Source organism: Petaurus breviceps, unplaced genomic scaffold (genome assembly GCF_028583685.1).
Source record: "Petaurus breviceps papuanus isolate PSGF00001 unplaced genomic scaffold, PetGlider_PUasm1.0 98, whole genome shotgun sequence".
Taxonomy (NCBI): Eukaryota; Metazoa; Chordata; class Mammalia; order Diprotodontia; family Petauridae; genus Petaurus; species Petaurus breviceps.
Genome location: NW_027187460.1, coordinates 19,442,452 through 19,461,696, shown reverse-complemented (window position 1 = coordinate 19,461,696; position 19,245 = coordinate 19,442,452). Strand labels below are relative to the sequence as shown.

The following is a 19,245-nucleotide window of genomic DNA, read 5'->3' as shown; positions in this document are numbered from 1 at the left end:
TGTGTCCTAAAACTGCTACCACACTGTTAGATATTCCTACTACTATCTAAAGAGGCCTGTAGTTCACAAGATCGCCTATTCAAGGAAAGGAAATAGAGGAAACACAAAAGACCCCCTAGAAACCCAGGAACAAGCCCACCTTGTTAAGTCCCCTGGTTCTGGTTCCCAGAAGGGTGGGATCATCATGACACTGGGGTAGAGAAGGACTCTGCTTATTCACTACCACCTATTGAAGTTCAATATCTCGGGACTGTCTCTTGCTTTAATAAATGTGGCACCCCCACCTTCTTCCAGCATCCTTCCTTCTGTCATGAGGCAGGAGAATAGAGAAGGGACCACTTAAGGTCTTTCATGTTATTTTAAAGTGACAAGTCTTTTCAACCACAAATCACGACATGGCCAAGAGTAATCCCAAAGTTCCCACACAGTCTGGAAGCAGACAGAAAGTGTCTGCACATGCTCTGTGTAAACCCATATCACCCATGGAAATCTATTATCTCCTTATATGGTTTTGCTTAATGGATCCTATCAGAGTTAATTTTTTATTTATGTTTAGTTACTTAAGTTGTGTCTTTGTATGAAAGTGAGGGACAGGAAAAAAGGCTGGACTGGTTGGATTGTAGACCAAATAATGGGGAATCATTTATATTAAGATTGGGAATATAGTTTAGGATCATATTCCAAAAGACTTTCATATAGTATATATTTGACTAGAGAGGTAATAGGGAATGGAGGGTATAGGGAATATGGTCATACTTGAATGTAAACAAAATCATTTCAGCAGCTATGTGAAGGAATTGTGAGAAACTTGAGGCAAGGAGATCAAATAAGAAGTTGTTGTTCAGTCCTGTCCAACTCCTTCTGACCCCATTTGGAGTTTTCTTGGCCAGGATACTGGAGTAGTTTGCCATTTCCTTCTCCAGCTCATTTTACAGTTGAGGAAACTGAAGTAAATGAGATTAGGTGACTTGCCTAGGGTCATATAGCTAGTAAGTGTCTGAGGCCGAATTTGAACTCATGAAGAAGAGTCTTCCTGACTCCAGCCCCAGTACTCTATCCACTGCACCACCTGAAAGAGATGAGCAAGTGCCTGAGTGAGTGGAGAGAAAGAGATGAATGCAAAAGACAAGAGTTGACTTCTGATGTATAGTGAAAGGAGTCAATTATGATATTGTGGTTGTGAACCTGTTAACTGGAAGTATTGGTGGCCTTGAGAACAACACAAAAGTCTAGAAGAAGATGAGTTCAGGGGCAGCGCAGTGAGTAGAGCACTGGCCCTGGAGTCAGGAGGACCAGATTTCTTTTGAGCAATCTGGATTAAGTAACTTGCTCAAGGTTACACGGGCCAGTTATTTCTGGGTGTGGTGCTGAGTATCTGAGCCCAGGATTCAATCTCCAGGTCGTCCCAACACTGGAGCCAGTGCTCTTACTCGCTGAGCCACCTGGCTGCCCCTAAGCAATTGGGGTTAAGTAACTTGCTCAAGGTTACACGGCCAGGTGTTTCTGGGTGGGTGCTAAGTGTCTGAGCCCAGGATTTGATCTCCAAGTCGTCCCAACACTGGAGCCGGTGCTCTTACTCGATGTGCTACCTGGCCGCCCCGAGGACCAGATTTCACATCTGGCCTCAGACACTTAACACAAAAACTAGCCTGTGACCTTGGGCAAGTCACTTAACCCCAATTGCACTCCCTCCCCCCCCCAAAAAAGAAGATGAGTTTGGGGTGAGGAAAATAATGTCCATGAGACCCTCTCCCAGTACCTAGTGCATAATTAGAGCTTAATAAATGCTTGCTGATTGATTAATTAATACAGATTGTAACCTGCCCATACCTGCTCATTTTGTTGTGTGCAAATAAAAAATATAGGGGAGATGGGGTCACTCACTGATTACTGCCATGGATATCGGAGTTCAGCTTCTAGGAGATGCTTCTTGCAACAGCAATATCTTAGGATGAGGGGGTAATTATGCTAGGAGTGGGGAAATTTTCCAGTGGCACCTTCATAGTTGCTGCTGTTTAATGTCTAATCTCAATTAGGTCATAACTTCCCTGAGGGGCTAACACCAGGTGCAGAAGGGATGAAGTTGACAGCTTGCACATAATAAGGAAGGGTCATAGTGGAGAGTGTTGGGTAATCATGGGTGAAGGGTAGATGTGGCTATAATGGAGATAAACCCCACAATTGCCTATGACAGGGACTGTGGGATGAAGCCCATATTCCTACCCACTAATTAGTTAATCATATGCTTTGGTGTCATGATCCAGCGCCCCACTTTGTAGACCACTGGCCAAGACAAAACTACCTTAATCTCAGCTTTTGGGATATGATTAAAAGAGGAATATTTTAAATCAGAAATTCCAGACTAGATATTGTGGATAATAACTACTACAGGACCATGGAAATTATCCCCACTGCTATATATGACTGCTTATGTCATAAGGCAATTGGAATAAGATAAGGCAACTCAATCCCAGAATGTTTAGAATAGAAAGCAATTTCATCTCCCTGCTCTTTCCTCTTTACTTTAGATGACCTTCCTCAAGAAATCTCTATTGACAAAGATGATAATCTTTGGTGTCAGCCTTGGGAAAGAGAAAAATGAATACCTAATATCCTTTATCCTTTCTTTAGGCCATTATTCATTTGTGGGAGAAGGGCTATCAAAGAGCTCCTTTTTTTCAAACTGTGGAACTGAACAAACAGAAATTTGGTCCTCCCAGAGGGATGCCTGAGGTTTGATAATTGGATTCTTCTTAATGGTCAAGAAGAAATGTTCCACATTCAACTCTACTGCCCAAGGAAAACATGTTTTGAGAGATTGGTGGTGTTCATTAGCTCCAAAGAAGTCCTTGTTATAGATTTGACCAACATGGTTTCACTGAATTGTAGTCCTCTAATGTAATAGCAACTCATGGATATAGTTCTTATATCCTTTCCCAACAATAAGCCTGTAAGTTAGGCACCATCACTAGCCTTAGGCTCATTTTTCAAGGGCACTGGAATATATTGAGTCAAAGTGACTTGTCCACATTATTAAATGACAGAGGTGAGATTTAAGGTAAGTCTCCTGACACCATGGTCAGGTCTCTTTTTACTGCCCTACCCTGCTTTAACATCATCATTGCCTTCTTTAGCAAAATAACCATATGTTTTAAAGAAAAGGGATACTCTGTGGTAAGAGTCATTTGACCTCTCTGTCCATATGGGTGAACTATTATTCTACTGAGACACGGATAATGAAAAGGCAAAGACGAGGTTGCATTTGCAAAAACAAAAAACAGAGTTTTCTTTTAAATTGAGGAAAAGAGGGGGGAAAGGAAGGAGAGAAAAGAGGGAGGATAATAAGTATGGAATAATAATGATTGCAGATGAAAAGCACTTTTGCAGACATCATCTTATTTATGTTATTATCCGAGGATCAAGCTTGATGATACCAGGTGACTTAGGAAAGGTTGCACCCAACATGGGTTGTAAGAATACTCTAGCTAAGTTGTTCCCCTAAAGAGCCACGTCATCTTCTATCTCTGCTAACTTCATTTCTCCCACCTCAACTACCCTTTCTTCTCCCCTCAGCTTATAAAAATTCTTTCCAGTCTTCAAGGTCTAGTTGAATTGGATCTCAGATCCCTTTTGCTTCTACACTCCTAAAACACTTTTTGTATGTACCAAACTCACATTACCTCACATTATGTACTCTAGCTATCTGCTTGCTCTTCCCCTAACTGAATGTAAGCTCTCAGAGGGCAAGGACTATCTTATCCAAACCACTAAATATGGTGTTTTATTCTGTAGCCAGTGCTTACTTTGTTAGTTGAATGAATGAAGAAATCTCTTTAGGCATTTATCACACTAACATACTTTTATTTGACACTTCCCATATACGTATTATCTCCCCAACATACAACAGTGCTTTGTTTTAGCCCAGGTTTCCTTCTCAGTAACATTCTACCCATCCTCAGTCACAGGATAATTTGAATGTCTTATGATGTAAGCATTTCTTGTAGCACTCATTTATTTCCTATCTCACAAAGGGATCACGTTTTAAGTACATTCTCTAAATGCAATTTGAATCTATCTGCCTTTCCAGGGAACTATTTAATTTTCTCTATTCTCAACAAGAACATGAAGGTCTCACCTTATTTTTTCCTGAACTCATAAATCATTCTTCATTTGTATGATCTTTTTTACTTTTTCTCTTAGGCTTTCAAAGCCTTTTATAAACTACCTATCCCTCATCTTTCTAGGCTTCATATGCTTTATGCCCTTCCATGTACTCTTTGATGCAGTAACAATGACCTCATTCTTCCTTAAACATACTCTATCTCTCCTAGTTTTTTAAATTTTCAATGGGTGTTCCTAAGGCACGTAACACTCTCCCTCCTCATCTCTGCCTCCTGGCTTCTCTGGATTCCTTCAAGTCCCAACTAAAACCCCACCTTCTAAAGGAAATATTTTTCAATTCTTCTTAATTCTAGTTGTTTTTGTTGTTCATTGTTTCAGTTGTGTCTTACTCTTTGTGATCCCTTTAGGGTTTTCTCAGCAAAGATACTGCAGTGGTTTGCCATTTCCTTCTCCAGCTGATTTTATAGATGAACAATTGAGGTAATTAAGTGACTAGCTCAGGGTCACACAGCTAGTAAGTGCCTGAGGTCAGAGTTGAACTCAGGAAGATGAGCCTTCCTGCTTCAGACCCAGCACTCTACCCACTGTGTTACCTAGCCAGCCCCTTAATTCTAGTACCTTCCCTCTACTGATTATTTCCTATTTATCCTATACATGATTTATACTTAACTGTTTGCATATTCCCTCCCCCATTAAAATGTGACATTGTTGAGGGCAGGGACTATCTTTTGACTTTCTATATATCTACAGTGCTTAGCAATGTGTCTAGCATAGTGTTATCATTCAGTCATTTCAATTGGTCAGAGAGCAATCCATCAATCAATGAACATTAATTTTTACTTTACATAAATGTAAATATTTACATAAAATGGTTCAAATAAAATATTATTTTGCCTGGTCTATACGGTGCCAAGTTCATGCTAAGCCCTGGGGATACAAAGAAAGACAAACAAGAGTCACAACCCAAAAGGAAGTCACAGTATAATGGCGGAAACAACCTGTAAACAATTAAGTACAAGCAAACTAGGCGTAGCGTAAGTAGAAAATATCAATATAAGTGAGGTGCTAGAATTAAGAGGGATTGAAAAAGGCTTCCTATGAAAGGATGTGTTTGGGCAGCAGGACAGGAAGAAGGGTAGTAAAGGGCCAGATAGGATAATCTGTATACAGCACAGAGGAGGGTATGATAGATCCAATATGTCCTCTGGGGGGTTGAGATGAATTGTGAGAATATGGCACTGCTTGTTCCCTGACTAAGCTTTCTAATACCAAAGTAGGCATATCCATTAATAGAAATTATCAATAAGAAAGAAAAAAAATGCTATGTAACTAAAGAAGGGTGAAGCATGGATGTAAGAAAAGATGAGGTGGAACCTACACGTGCTATGTTGTTAGTGGGGCTGAATGTTGTAAAGTTTCCTTCAAGGATCATCAAAAATGAGTTGAATTTAGAGCTTGCATTAAACCACTTCCTCAGTGAGCTACAGACTGTGGAATTGTTTACATCATAAAGTGTTCAAGTTACTCTGTGGGACAATAAAGCTTAATAAGTGTATCTTCAAAAGTCTCAGGCTTTGTGCTATACTGCAACCCCAAATTCTCTACAGTTAGTGACAAAGAAGCTCTGGATAGAACACAGGTTGGAAGGCTAACAAAAATAGATCTTCACAAAAGCACACAGTTCTCAAATACAATATATTCCTTTTATGTTCAATGCATGTGATAAACTTTCCAATTACAGCCAGGTGTCCTAATACAATATTCTAAGCAAAGCAAGGTATGTTGTAGGAAGGAAATTTTGGGGGAGTCATTAGATCTGTCTATGTCCTTAATCTACCCAAGGAAGTTCATTACTTTGAGCTCCATTTTTCTTCATCTATAGAATGTGGGATTTGAATTAGATTATCTCTAAGGTTCTTTTTTAAACATATTTTTCAATGATTTCATCAAATATTTCCCAATCAGATGTAAAAAATAAATTTTAGCATTCTTTTTTTAAATTTTTATTTCCAAATTCTCTCTCTCTGTCCTGCCCCTCTCCCTTCCTTAAGAAGGCAAGAAATCTTATATTGATTAGACATGTGAAGGCATGCAAAACAAATTTCCATATTAGCCATCTCACGAAAAAAAAAAAAACACAAGCAAAAAAAAAAAGGAAGTTTGACTTTTTTTAAGTATGCTTCAATTTGCATCCAGTGTTCACCAGTTCTCTTTCTGTAGACAGATAGCATTTTTCATTGGGGTCCTTTGGAATTGTGTTGAATCGTTGTCTCAGAATACTTAAGTCTTTCACAGTTGATCATTCTTACAATACTGTAGTTGCTTTGCGCAATGTTCTTCTGGTTTTACTAACTTCATTCTGCATGAGTTCATGGAAGTCTTCCCAGGTTTTTCTGAAACCATCCTGCTCATCATTTCTTATATCATAGTAGTATTGCATTTCAATCATTTACCACAGTTTGATTATCTGTTCCCCAAATTATGGGCATCCCTTGATTTCTAATGCTTTGCCACCACAAAAAGAACTGCTATAGATATTTTTTGTACAAAAGGTCCTTTTCCTCCCTTATCTTTGATCTCTTTCAGATACAACCTAGTAGTAGTATTTCTGAGTCAAAAAATGTGTATAGATTCATATACCATTGGGCATACTCTCAAATTATTCTCCAGAGTGGTTGGACTGGTTCACAACTCTGATGCGTTAATATCCTAATTTTTATATGTGCCTTCCAATATTTATCATTTTCCTCTTATGTCATGTTATTCTGTCTGAAAGATATGAGATGATACCTCAAAGTTGTTTTAATTTGGATTTCTCTAATCAATAGTTATTTAAAACATTTTTTCATGTGAATATTGATAGCTTTGATTTCTTCTTCTGAAAACTTCCTGGTCATAGCCTTTGATCAGTCATATATTGGAGAATGGCTCTTATTTTTACAAATTTGACTTAGTTCTCTACATATTTGAGAAATTAGGTCTTTATCAGAGAAAATTGCTCTAAATTTTTCCCTAATTTCCTGGTTTTATTTTAATTTGCACTGCATAGTTCTTTTTATTCAAAAGCTTTTTAATGTCATGTAATCTAAATTATCTATTTTACTTCACATGATCCTATCTCTTATTTGGTCATGTATTCTTCTCTTATCCATAGATTTGACAGGTGCATTTTTCTATAATCCCCTAATTTACTTATGATATCAATCTTTACATTTAAATCATTTTTCCATTTTAACCTTATCTTGGTATACAATGTAAAATGTTGTTTTGTTTCTGCCAAACTGCTTTCCAGTTTTCCCATCAGTTTTGTCAAATAATGAGTTCTTGCCCCCAAAGCATGAATCACTGAGTTTATCAAACATTAGATTACTATGGTCATTTGCTTCTGAGTATTGTGTATCTAATTTATTTTCTCTTTGATCTGAGAACTCTGGAATTTGGCTATGATATTCTTGGAAGTTTTCATTTGGAGATATCTTTCGGGTGGTGATTGATGAATTCTTTCAATCAATATTTTACCCTCTGGTTCTAGGATATAAGGGCAGTTTTCCTAGATAATTTCTTGAATTATGATGTCTAGGCTCTTTCTTTGATCGTAACTTTCCAATAGTTCTTAAATTATGTCTCTTTGATCTTCCAGATCAGTTGTTTTGTGCTAAGATATTTCACATTTTCTTCAATTTTTTTTCATTCTTTTGACTTTGTTTTATTCTTTCTTGATGTCTCATGGAGTCATTAGCTTCCAGTAGCCCAATTCTAATTTTTAAGGAATTATTTGGTAAGGTAGAAGACTGTCTCAAGCTTCACACTTTTCCCCACTATTATTTTCAGAGATAATTCTGGGGGTTTAGCAATTTTTGTTGCTTCCAAGGTGGTTTGATCTGGGGAGAGGTATGATCAGTGCTCCCCTAGTCTGCTCTCTGGTCCTTACCCAGGAAAGCTTCTGATCCCTTGCGATTGGAAATTATACTGCTCAGAATCCTGATCTTTTGAGACTAGAAGCAATACTTTTACTCAGGGTCCCAGTTCCCTCTTGACTAAAAGTGCTTCTTTCTGTCCTTGAACTGTGACTCACAAGTGGATATAGGCAATGGATTTACCAATTAGTGTCTGGTCCTGCATCCAGTGCAGACAAGGGTCCTCTGCAATCTTTTTCTGATCAGTTGCCAGGTACCTTTACTGTCTCTAACTTGAGATATTCTGAAGCTGCTGCTGCTTCTGTAACCACCACTGGTGTTTTATCCTTGCGAGTCCTGAGTCATTATACCTGAGTCAGTCTCCATCTACATGATGCAGATCTCTTTTTCCAACCTTCTAAGTTGTCTGGAGCTGGAAGAATATCTCACTCTGACCTTTTTCTGGCTTTCCCACTTCAGAACTCAGTTTGAGGAATTATCTTAAAACTGTTTGGAGAGGAATGGTGGGAGAGCTTAGCTGACCACTTCCTTTAATTTCCTTTTCCTTTTGTTATCTTTAATACTATCCTTTACTATTTTGCTTCTGCCCACTCAACTTTAAGATTTTCAGACTTTGACATTTTATATTCTGTTCTAACCTTCCATGTTCTAGATTTAACCTTCTTCTATAATTTTAAGTAATATTTAAAAAAATACAATCCTGTAAGGCATACTATGTAGTGTCATCAAATTAGGAACTTTCTGTTTGTATCTCCAGCACCTAGTACAGTGCCTTTGTTAATTGACTGAATAGATCGATGAATGAAAGTCACAAATAAGTGGATTTCAGTTCAATGTAAAGAGAAATTGTCTCATGATTGGAGCTGTCCAACAATAGAATAGACTTTCTTGAAGAACAGCAAGCTCTGCATTATTGGAGACATTTGACAAGGAGCTGGATGACTTTATGTTAGTTATGCTGTCAGGATACTTACTGGATCTGTGATTTCGCTAGTAAAGGGAACTCCCAGAAAAGAAAACTTTCTCTAGCAATGTAGTTCAGAAACTTCTTTACAATTTTATAATTTTAGAGACATCTAGGTAGTGTATTGGATAGAAAGGGGGGCCTGGCATCAGGAAGATCTGAATTTAAATGTGGGCTCAGATGCTAGCTGTGTGACCCTCAGCTTTGTCTACCTCAGTTTCTTTAACTGTCAACTGAAGAGAAATAATAGCACTTACTTCACAAGGTTGTTGTGAGTCTCAAATGAGGTAATTTTTGTAAAAGTTTTAGCACATTTCATGGCACATAGTAAGTACTTAATAAATGCTTCTTCCCTCCTTTCCCTTCCCCTTAGAGAGTTATCTAGAGTGCTCAGAAATCAAGTGACTTGCCCATGATCATATATCCAGCATGTATCAAAGGCAAGACTTGAACCCACATCTACCTGTTCTTGAGACTATCCACTCTTGTGTGCTGTATTTCTTGTGCCCTGCAGAGATATTAATAGTTTAGGGTGTGTGGTGAACTGGAATAACTTCTGAGTTCCCTTATGGTTCTGAGATTTTATTATTCTATGAATTTACTTCTTCCAAGATTCCAGGTTATTTTAGTATTATAGGGTCTGGTTAACAAGTTTGAGCCTTTCATGATTTTATAGATTTCAATCATACCCACTCCCCTTTTTTGCCTTTCCAGGCTGAAGAGCCCTTATCTTTTTTTTTACTCTAGTTTCATCTAACAGTCCATTGTGTCTTGGGACTTAAGAACTAATTTAATTGAGTACCCTCTTTTCACAGAGGAGGAAAATGAGGTGCAGAAAAGTTGAGCATGTCTCTTGAATTTACTCAACTAGTAAGTAACAGAGATAAGATTCAAACCCAGGTCTTATGATTCTAAATCAATTACACATGTCCACTACACTAGTCAACTAGTCTCAATTTCCCTTTTACTTAGTAATTCACACCTTGCAGGCTGTTATTGCTTGATGACACACACAGTTCATCTCGTCATCACAGGATGGCAGTCACTGTCATAACCCCATTCCTGGATTCCTCAGAAATTTACAGTAGGATTGGACTGTGATCAGAAATCATCCTCATAGCTGTCTCACCCCTTGGAATATCTTGGAGAGGAGGAAAGCCTTGTTGGAGATCAGTCTCAACCACATGGGTACACATACACACACACACACACACACACACACACTCAAAGAAAATATCTATCTAGGGGCAGCTAGGTGTCGCAGTGAATGGAGCACCAGCCCTGGAGTCAGGAGGACCTGAGTTCAAATCTGACCTCAGACACTTAGCACAAAGACTAACCATGTGACCTTAAGCAAATCACTTAACCCCAAATGCCCTTCAAAAGAAGCAAAAAAAAAAAAGCAAATATCCATCTAATACATCTTCCGCTCTTCCCTCAATTTTCACAGTTCTCCTTACACTTTACCTTAGATCTCAGAGCTTCAGAAAAATAGAAGGCAGATCCTTTACACACAAAGAATGGACTTCTGATTTCAATCATCATATTCACCCATCTCTGGATCTTCTCCGTGAGCAAATGAAAATTTATGTGTAACAATACAGCAAGAGTACATATGTGTGCATGTGTCTACACATACACTGTCTCAATTTCATCCAGTTCTCAATTAATTCTTCATACTGCTATCCAAGTAAGCTCCTTAATGAACCACTATTGCCATGCTACTTCTCTGCTTGAAAAAAAACTTTCAGTGGCTCCCAACTGTCTACCAAATACAGCATATATTCTGGATCTTAGCAGTCACATGTCATCTACTGTTCCATCTGAGACATCTTGCAACATTCCCTGTCACTGACCACCCCACTTACTTTCTCATCTAGATCAGATCTCCAGAGACCATGCCCCACATCCCTTGGGGAGTTAATCCACAAGTTTTGTAACTTTGGGATGAACTGAATTGCTTAATTGGTGAGTGGTATTCTCTCAACCCATTCATCACAGGCATTTTGCCATCTACCCTGTTCCCTGCCATCACCACCTCCTTGTTTTCCACTTTTTGCTCTGAGCAGAAACCATACCAATCCTAATATTGTGAGTCACTACTCTGTGACTCTTTTTGTCATCCCTTTGAGTAGCAGTGTAGTAGCTAACATTTAAATATTATGTGCCAGACACTGTGATAAGCACTTTACAAATATTTCATTTGATCTCCACAATGATGATGGGTAATAGGTGTTATTATTAAGCACATTTTATAGTTGAGGAAACCAAAATAGACAGAGGTCAAGTGACTTACCCAGAATCATACAGCTAGTAAGTGTCTGAGACTAGATTTGAACTCAGTTCTTCCTGACTACTGGCCCAGCACTCTAACTACAGTGACACTAAACTTCCTCTTAGACTCCTAAGACACTCCTTTCCCTGACAACTAGTTCCTTGAGGGCAGGGGTTCATTTTACATTTGCATTTGTATCCCCAGTGCTCAGTTCAGGAATAGCACATGATGGTCACTTACTATATGCTTTACCATTTATGCATTTATTCACTCATGGCCCTCTGCAATCTGGTCCTGAGCTCCTTTTGAAGCTTTATATCACACTGCTTCCTTTCATTTACTAAATATTTCTAATAGACTTAAACTCTCCAATTCTCATCCTGACCTTTCTTGCATCTATGCCTCTCTTCAGACCATCTTCCATGTTTGAAAATAGCTCTGCTTTGCACATCCCCCTCTGCTGAAGTTTTATGCCTTTTTCCTTCTAGATCCAACTTATCACCTTTCCATGTAGCTTTCCCTGAATTCACTGTCTTGCAACATCTAGGTCAAAGAAATCTTACCCCTCTGATATTTTATATCCCTTTGTCCATACCTCTCTTTTGGTCCTCTCAATCTCTGTCTTTTATTCTGCATTTCTGGGTTTGGGTCTTACTTAGTTCACCTGAAATATCGTAAGTCCTTTAACAGTAAGGTCCGATCCCATCTTTGGTGCCCACTCCTACTTAGCAAGTGTCTTGCACTTTTCAGATACTAAATGTGTGCTCAATTGAATCAAATTGTAGCAGATACATCAAATGACTTTGAACAGAAAAAGACCTTACAGGTTATCTAATCCAATACTCTGCTTGTATAGATGAGGAAAATAAAATAAAGAACTGGCCAAAGCTCATTCGGTAATAATAAAGAGCAGAACCAAATCCCCTGAATCCAAATCCAGCATTCTCCCCCACACTTTACCCTAGACTTAAAATCGAAAGGTTTGGTTTTGAGTTAATTAATTCTGTCACTTCTCAGGCATTCACAGGTAGCTGGTGGCATAATGGATAGAGCACTGGGCCTAGCCTCAGGGAGACCTGAGTTCCAGCCTCAGCCACTCACTAGATATATGCCTTTAGGCAAGTCACTTCACCTCTGTTTACCTCAGTTTCTTCAACTCTAAAATGGAGATAATAATATCATCCTCATCACAGGGTTGCTCACATGAGATTATATTGGTAAAATGCTCTTAGCACAGTGCCTGGCACATATAACACATTATATAAATGCTAATCTCCTCCCTCTGCTTCCATATGACTTTGTATAAGTCACTTAACTTCTTTTCATCTTGTTTCCCTCCTGTGCGAAATTAGAGTTATGATATTTACACTTTCTACCTTACAGGTTTACATGTGGAATAGTAAATAAACATATAAATATAAATGGTTATTGTAAAAATAAAAGGAAAGAGGGGCAGGAAGGTGGCAGGTACTAGGGTAGACATCCGGAAGCAGTAGGCTTTGGCATCAAAGGTCCTTGGGAGCTAGCACAGGTTTTTGAATGACATCATGGAGCTCTGGATACAAGGAAGGGGATAAGCAGAAAGCACTGGAGTAGAAGCGGATGAGCGAGAATAGACTAGATTCCAAGAGCACAGGTTCCTGGAGGAGGAGAGGGCTGATTTTTTCCCCAGATGGCTCCTCTAATTAAAGCCACTTGTCCTTTACCCATGGCTTTGAATTAACTGAGGCATTGGAGAGCAAAATCATTCAACTCTGTCACAACAAGGACTTTGCCTCTGTCCCCTTGTCCCTAGTTCTCAGGAAACAGTGATTCAGGTATTCCAGGGGAAGGGGGCCAGTCAGCTCAGATGCCTGCAGACTCTGCTAGGAGCACAGAGCCAGCTGGCTAAATTTAGCCAAATCTTCCTCGTCTCTACCTCCTCCAACCCCTCCCTTCTCCTCTCTTTCTACCTAATGCCAACTAGCTTGACTAATGAAACCCAAAGCCAGGTATCTTTTGGGGAGAATAACTGAGAACCGAATAAATGACAGCTGTGTGCACATCTGTGAATGCGCAGGAGAGGCTCTTTCTTGTTCTCCTCCAGATCCCTCCTGTCCCCACTTTCTCTCCCTTCCTACCCCCCAAAATGTCCCCTGGTAGCTAATTCTAGACATAAACCAGTTATACAACTTGAAACACAGTCAGGTTGCTTTTTTTTCTTCCCCCACACTGGCTGAAATCAAAAGAAATTTCTCTGCCCCTGCTATTTCAGAAAAAATTTGAATATTTCTTCCTTCTACTCAAGTACTCCTCCACCATGGACTGGAGGATTCGAGGTGACCTTGAACTCTGGAAAGCTATGCCTGTGGAACACATGCTCTCCTATTTTCTAGTAAGTTGGAAGGACTGTGAGAATGAGCACATTGATAGATTCTGTGTCTTTTGTTGAGTGCCAGCCTAGCCAAGGTCAAAAAGGCTCATCATTGTGTTGGCCTCAAGAGGCTGATATTTCTGGCCACAGCAGCTCCTGAAAACCATTTACTAAGATATGGAAGATTTGTTGTTGTTGTCTTTGGTTGTGTCATCATTAAGACAATCATAAGCTGTTGGGAAATAAGAATTGCCAAGTGTTTTACATACATTATTTCATTTGAGTGGAAGAACCAACTCCAGAGGAAGGTACCAAAGCTATTATTGTCCTCATTTGGAAGACAGGGAAAGCATTAAGAGATTAATGATTTCCCAAGGTCCTACATCAATCTTGAGTGTCTGATACAAGATTTGAAGCCATGTATTTCTGATTCCAAGTCTAGAAATCTATCCATGTCACAAAGTGCTGGACTTGGAGTTAGGAAGCCATTTAATTGCTATGAGAATGATCAAACAACTTCTCAGAATCTCAGTTTCTTCATCTGCAAAATTAGGATAATAGAGAATATATAGGATTGTATACCTACTTCACTTTGTTGCAGTGAAGCTTGAGACATATCTGGGCTTTTGGGTCACATAAGCAACAAGATGGAAGACTAGATATTTTCATTTATCCCCATAACTTCTCTAAACTTCTCTAAAATGGAAATTATGTGCCAGGGATTAAAAAAAAAGATCAGCTTTAACCATGGTCTAGGTTCCCAAAATCCAAAAGAGCCCCCCCCAAATCCAGCATTTGACATTCACTGACTTGAGCTCACTCAGCACCTCTTCCCCACCTCCTACACTGTGTAGTGAGGCTGTACTAGCATACCCAAAGATTCAACACAGGTTAAGATTAAACCTCACCTCTATACTCTGTGTTTCCCCACACACACACACTCTTTTTAGTACTGTGAAGACCCTAGATCCAGACTGTAGAAGTTTGCTTGGGACTGGACAGCCAGCTTAGACACAGTCCTTTAAGAGCAAAAGCATGTCAGGAGCTGCAGCACAGAAGTACCAATGCTGACAAACTCTGAATGGGTGGTGCCAGGGAAAACAGGCTCTGAACTGCCAGTACTATAACAGAAAAGTGAAGAACAGGATACCAAGCAGAAGTGGTACAGGATACCAAGATAGTACATTGTGCTTTTAGGGGACTGTGCAGTATTCCACCCACCCTGAGGAAAAAACCATAGCACACAGCTGGAGTGAGTTCTGGCCACCTAAAAATCATTTGGGGCAGACACATAAGCTAATTGTTGTTTTTATATTCCTCTGTATTTTATTTTATGAATTTAAAACATTATTTTTAGAAGAGAGCTTACCAGAAGGGTCCATGGTGTGTGTGTGCACATGCATATACAAACACAAACACACACATACACACATGGTTAAGAACTCCTAGAATAGATGATCCCTAAAGTTACTTCCAACCTTGACATTTTATAAGTGGGTCACTGTTGGGGTGCCCCCAGAAAACGAGTAAGACAACCCCTGCTCTCAATTATAACAATGACTTGAATTTATGTGACACTTTGAGAGTGACCAAACATATTCTTCATTATATCCTTGTGAGGTAAGTAGCAAAGTGTTACTTTCCCCATTTTGCAGAAGAAGAAATGAGGTAAAGTGACTTGTTGGACTCCCATTACTAATAAACTGAGAGCCGACATTCAAACTTTGATTCTCTGACTTCGTGGGCAGTGCTGATTTCACCACATTCAGACCCGCCAGTGAACACTCACCTTTTAGACCTTATGTAGCTCCTTCCAAGGATCAGACATGAGACTTTTATGATTCTTCCATTGTTTGTGCTGTCTTCTCCCAATTACTTTGTATTTACTTACAGGCAGATATGTGATATCTCCCTTTCCTCTATGACCCTATAAAATGTAAGCTTCTTAAGAGCAAAGACTTTCATTCTCATCTTTCTGTCCCCAAAACTTAACAAGACTTTGCACATAGGAGCTCGCGCCCAGAGTCCCCAGTCCTGTGAGTGCGGCGGCGGTAGCGACAGCGGCCCCGGGGGGGGGGGGGGGGGGGGGGGGCAGGGAGGGCAGCGGGCACCGGCACCGGCCGCAGGGAGCCAAGATGGTCGCCAAGCAGCAGATCCGTATGGCCAACGAGAAGCACGGCAAGATCACCCAGCGCGGTCTCCAAGACGTTGAGGAAAGCCTCCGAGGAGAAGGTGTCCCTGGGGCCTTGGTTATTGGCACTCTTCATTTTTATGGTTTGTGGCTCGGCAATTTTCCAGATTATTCAGAGTATCAGGATGGGCATGTGAAGTGACTGACCTTAAGATGTTTTCATTCTCCTGTGAATTATAACTTGAATTCATTCCTGATGTTTGATGCCCTGGTTTAAAAACAGTTCATTAAAGTATCCTGCCTCAGAATGACTCTCCATGTCATCCTTCATGTGTCATTCCAAGGTTCCTTCACAAGTCATTCCAAGTTTTCTAGTTCATACCACAGTGCCTTGAAAAGCACCACATGTATAAAGCAATACAATTTGATGGTTGATCTAAAAAAAAAAAAAAAGACTGCACATAGTAGAAATTTAACAGATGCTGATTGAACTGAATTCATTTGACTCAATGATGTCTAATCTATAATTCCATATTGGTGTCAACTCAGATTTCCTATTGCAGAGGTCAATAAGTTAATCATTAAGCACTTCTGAGGAGGAATTTCCTAGGGCAAGACACCTAAAGGAAAATTGGTACCATAGTTGCTCCTAAAATGGTACACAATTCCTTGAATTAACATAAGCTCAAGGCATTTCACATCCTGGTTGCAGTCCTCAATATATTCTCCAGATTATCAATGTCTATCCTAAAATGTTCTCAAAATTTTTAAATTTTGGCCTTGATAAATTTGGTGCAGCAAGGTAATGAGATGGATAGAATGCTAAACTTGGAGTCTGAAAGATCTGAGTTCAAATCCTATTTCTGACAGTTACTGCCTTGTAACCCTGGGCAAGTCCTTTGACCTTCCTCAGCTTCCTTATCAGTAAAATTGGGAAGTTATCAGCATCTACTCCCAGGGCTGTCTTGAGGAGTACTTGAAATGATAGATGAAGTGCTTTGCAAACTTTTAAGTACTATATAAAAGCTATCCTCATCATTATATTTAAAACATAGCACCCAAATCTTATGAAAATACTGCAGGTGGGTACAGTCTGATTAGGGTAGAATACAAAGAGACTATCACCTCCTAATTTTTGGATGTTGTACATTTCTTATTGTGATCCAAGTTTGTCTTCTAAGAAGTACATGGGATAGAGGTCCAGGTCTGGAGTCAGGAAGATCAGAGTTCAAATTTGAACTCAGACACTTACTAACTGTATGACCCTGGCCAAGTCACTTAATGCTGTTTGCCTCCATTTCTTCATCTGTAAAGTGAGCAGGAGAAGCAAATAGCAAACCACTCCAGTATCTTTGCCAAGAAAACTCCAAATGGTATCATAGGCAGATACAACCAAAAAAATGAACAATATCAACAACAATAACTTAATTGTTTGTTGAATTGAAGAGGAAGAAAAGGAGAACGAGGGCTAGAGATCACTGTATGTGAGGATGGAAAAGATGGAAATCAGAGTTTAGGTGAATTTTCCGCATCTTATACTTTAACCTTCAGCACACTGACCCACAAAGCCTCTGACCCCTAGGAGATAGTTTTGTAAGGTCTGGAAGCTGTAGAAATCCAAAGAAACTTCATCAAAGTCACTTTCTTCAAGCATATGTCTTGTAGTGACAAATATTTGGCTTGTAGGGGCTGAAGTAAAGGAGGTAGACTCTGAGTGCTGATTCTGTAGCTTCCTGCTGAGATGGGAGGACTCACTCCAACTGTGTCCCATTTCCCTTGCATAAGCCATTGCACTTCATGTGTCTTCTGAAACTTCCATTTGTCTTCAGGCCAGGTCATTTCCAACTCAGTGATCAAAAAAATAGAGAGACAGCATGGGGTTATGGAAAGAGCACTGGACTGAGAGAGAAGTGAGCTGAGTTCTAATTCTGTCTCTGACCTTGGTCAGATCACTTTAACTTCTTTGGTACTTAGTTTTTTATTTTGTAAAGTAAAGGGTGGGGTGGAAAAGATTATCTTTAAGATCCTTTCCATATCTAATATTCTGTAAAAATGTTGTTTGATTTTCTATTGTACAACTCATTGCAGCTTTTAGGTAGAATTTCTAGGAGTTTGGCATAGATTACCCTAGAATCATCCATGACAATAGAGGAGGCAAAGAAACCCCTATAATATATTAATCCAAATAAAATCAAGTTAAAGTGAAACTGAAGGGCTGCTTTGAATAGGAAAAAAAATCACAAAGATGAACCATCCTAAATACTTTGCTTTGATAATAATAGCTGATATTTATACAGAATTCATAAGGTTTTAAAGTGCTTTATATGTGTTAGCTCATTCAATACTCACAATAACCCTGTAAGATAACTATTATAATTACACTCAACAAAAAGATCTCAACAGAAAAATATTTGATTAAATGGATATTTATTGCACATAACAGTTAGTTTATTCCCATAACTTACAGTCACACTTGAATTCTATAGAGGGTGGCTACTACCTCAGGTTGAAGGACATATTGTAGCTCTAACATTACAGTGCATGAGCCCTCACTGGTGTGCTTTTAATTAACAATAAGGCAGCAAACACAATTAGGTCTTAGAAAAAAAAAACCATTTACTAAAATGGTATAGTAAAATGACTATAAAAACACATTCCTGATAAACCTGGGGTGGTGTCTCATACCTTACTTTTCTGCTCATTTATGACTAAGCACATATTTATTTATCCCACTTGCTCAACTATGAGCAGGAAGATGTTTAGTTTTCTATTCTTATATCTTCTATCTTCTTCCACTAATCAATATATCATCCCTGGGAAAATAGTTATATACATAGAATTACAGAGGTAATGAGGTACATTAGGCTAAATGAGGCACATAAGAAACATGCATCCAAGGCTGGCTTCTGGCTACTGGCTCCTCCTGGAATGTACAGCCTTCCTAGACTCTTCCAGGTTTACATGTGAGCATTCTGTTTCACATAGACTTCTAGAATAAAAAGACTGGGTTTTTTCCCTTGTGCTCTGCACAGTGCCTTCTATATAGTAGATACCTAACAAATGCTTGTTAATAAAGGACAAGTCAATTAGATTGTTATGCCCAATATCTGTTAATACTTGGATTTTCTCACTTTTATCTCTATTCCAGCTCCCAGAGACTTCATGAGAGATTTATTTGGCCTCAATATTGGCCTTCCTTTATGATTTGGCTTTTGGGTACTTTTGCCCTATTGCTATTTCTCCCCAAAGGAACAGGGACTTGACCTCCTTGTAATCAGACATTTACCAAAGTCCCATGACCTCTGAAAGGAGCTTCTCTCAGAGAATAGGGAAGAGTGAGGTGTTAGCAAAGATACAGTTGTAACTGACCTTTTAAAAATGTCAATAACACCAAGTACTTTAGAAGGCTCTGTGGCAGACAGTTTGCAGTACAGTGTCCAAGAATTACCCAGGGACACTGGAGAACATGGACAAAGATACATG

At 39.2% G+C, this 19,245-nt stretch overlaps 1 pseudogene; it reads left to right on the top strand.

Annotated features, from left to right (window-relative positions):
• The first annotated feature begins 8,892 nt into the window (after window positions 1-8,892).
• LOC138155728 (stress-associated endoplasmic reticulum protein 1-like) lies at window positions 8,893-16,215 on the top strand (annotated as a pseudogene).
• The last annotated feature ends 3,030 nt before the right edge of the window (window positions 16,216-19,245 follow it).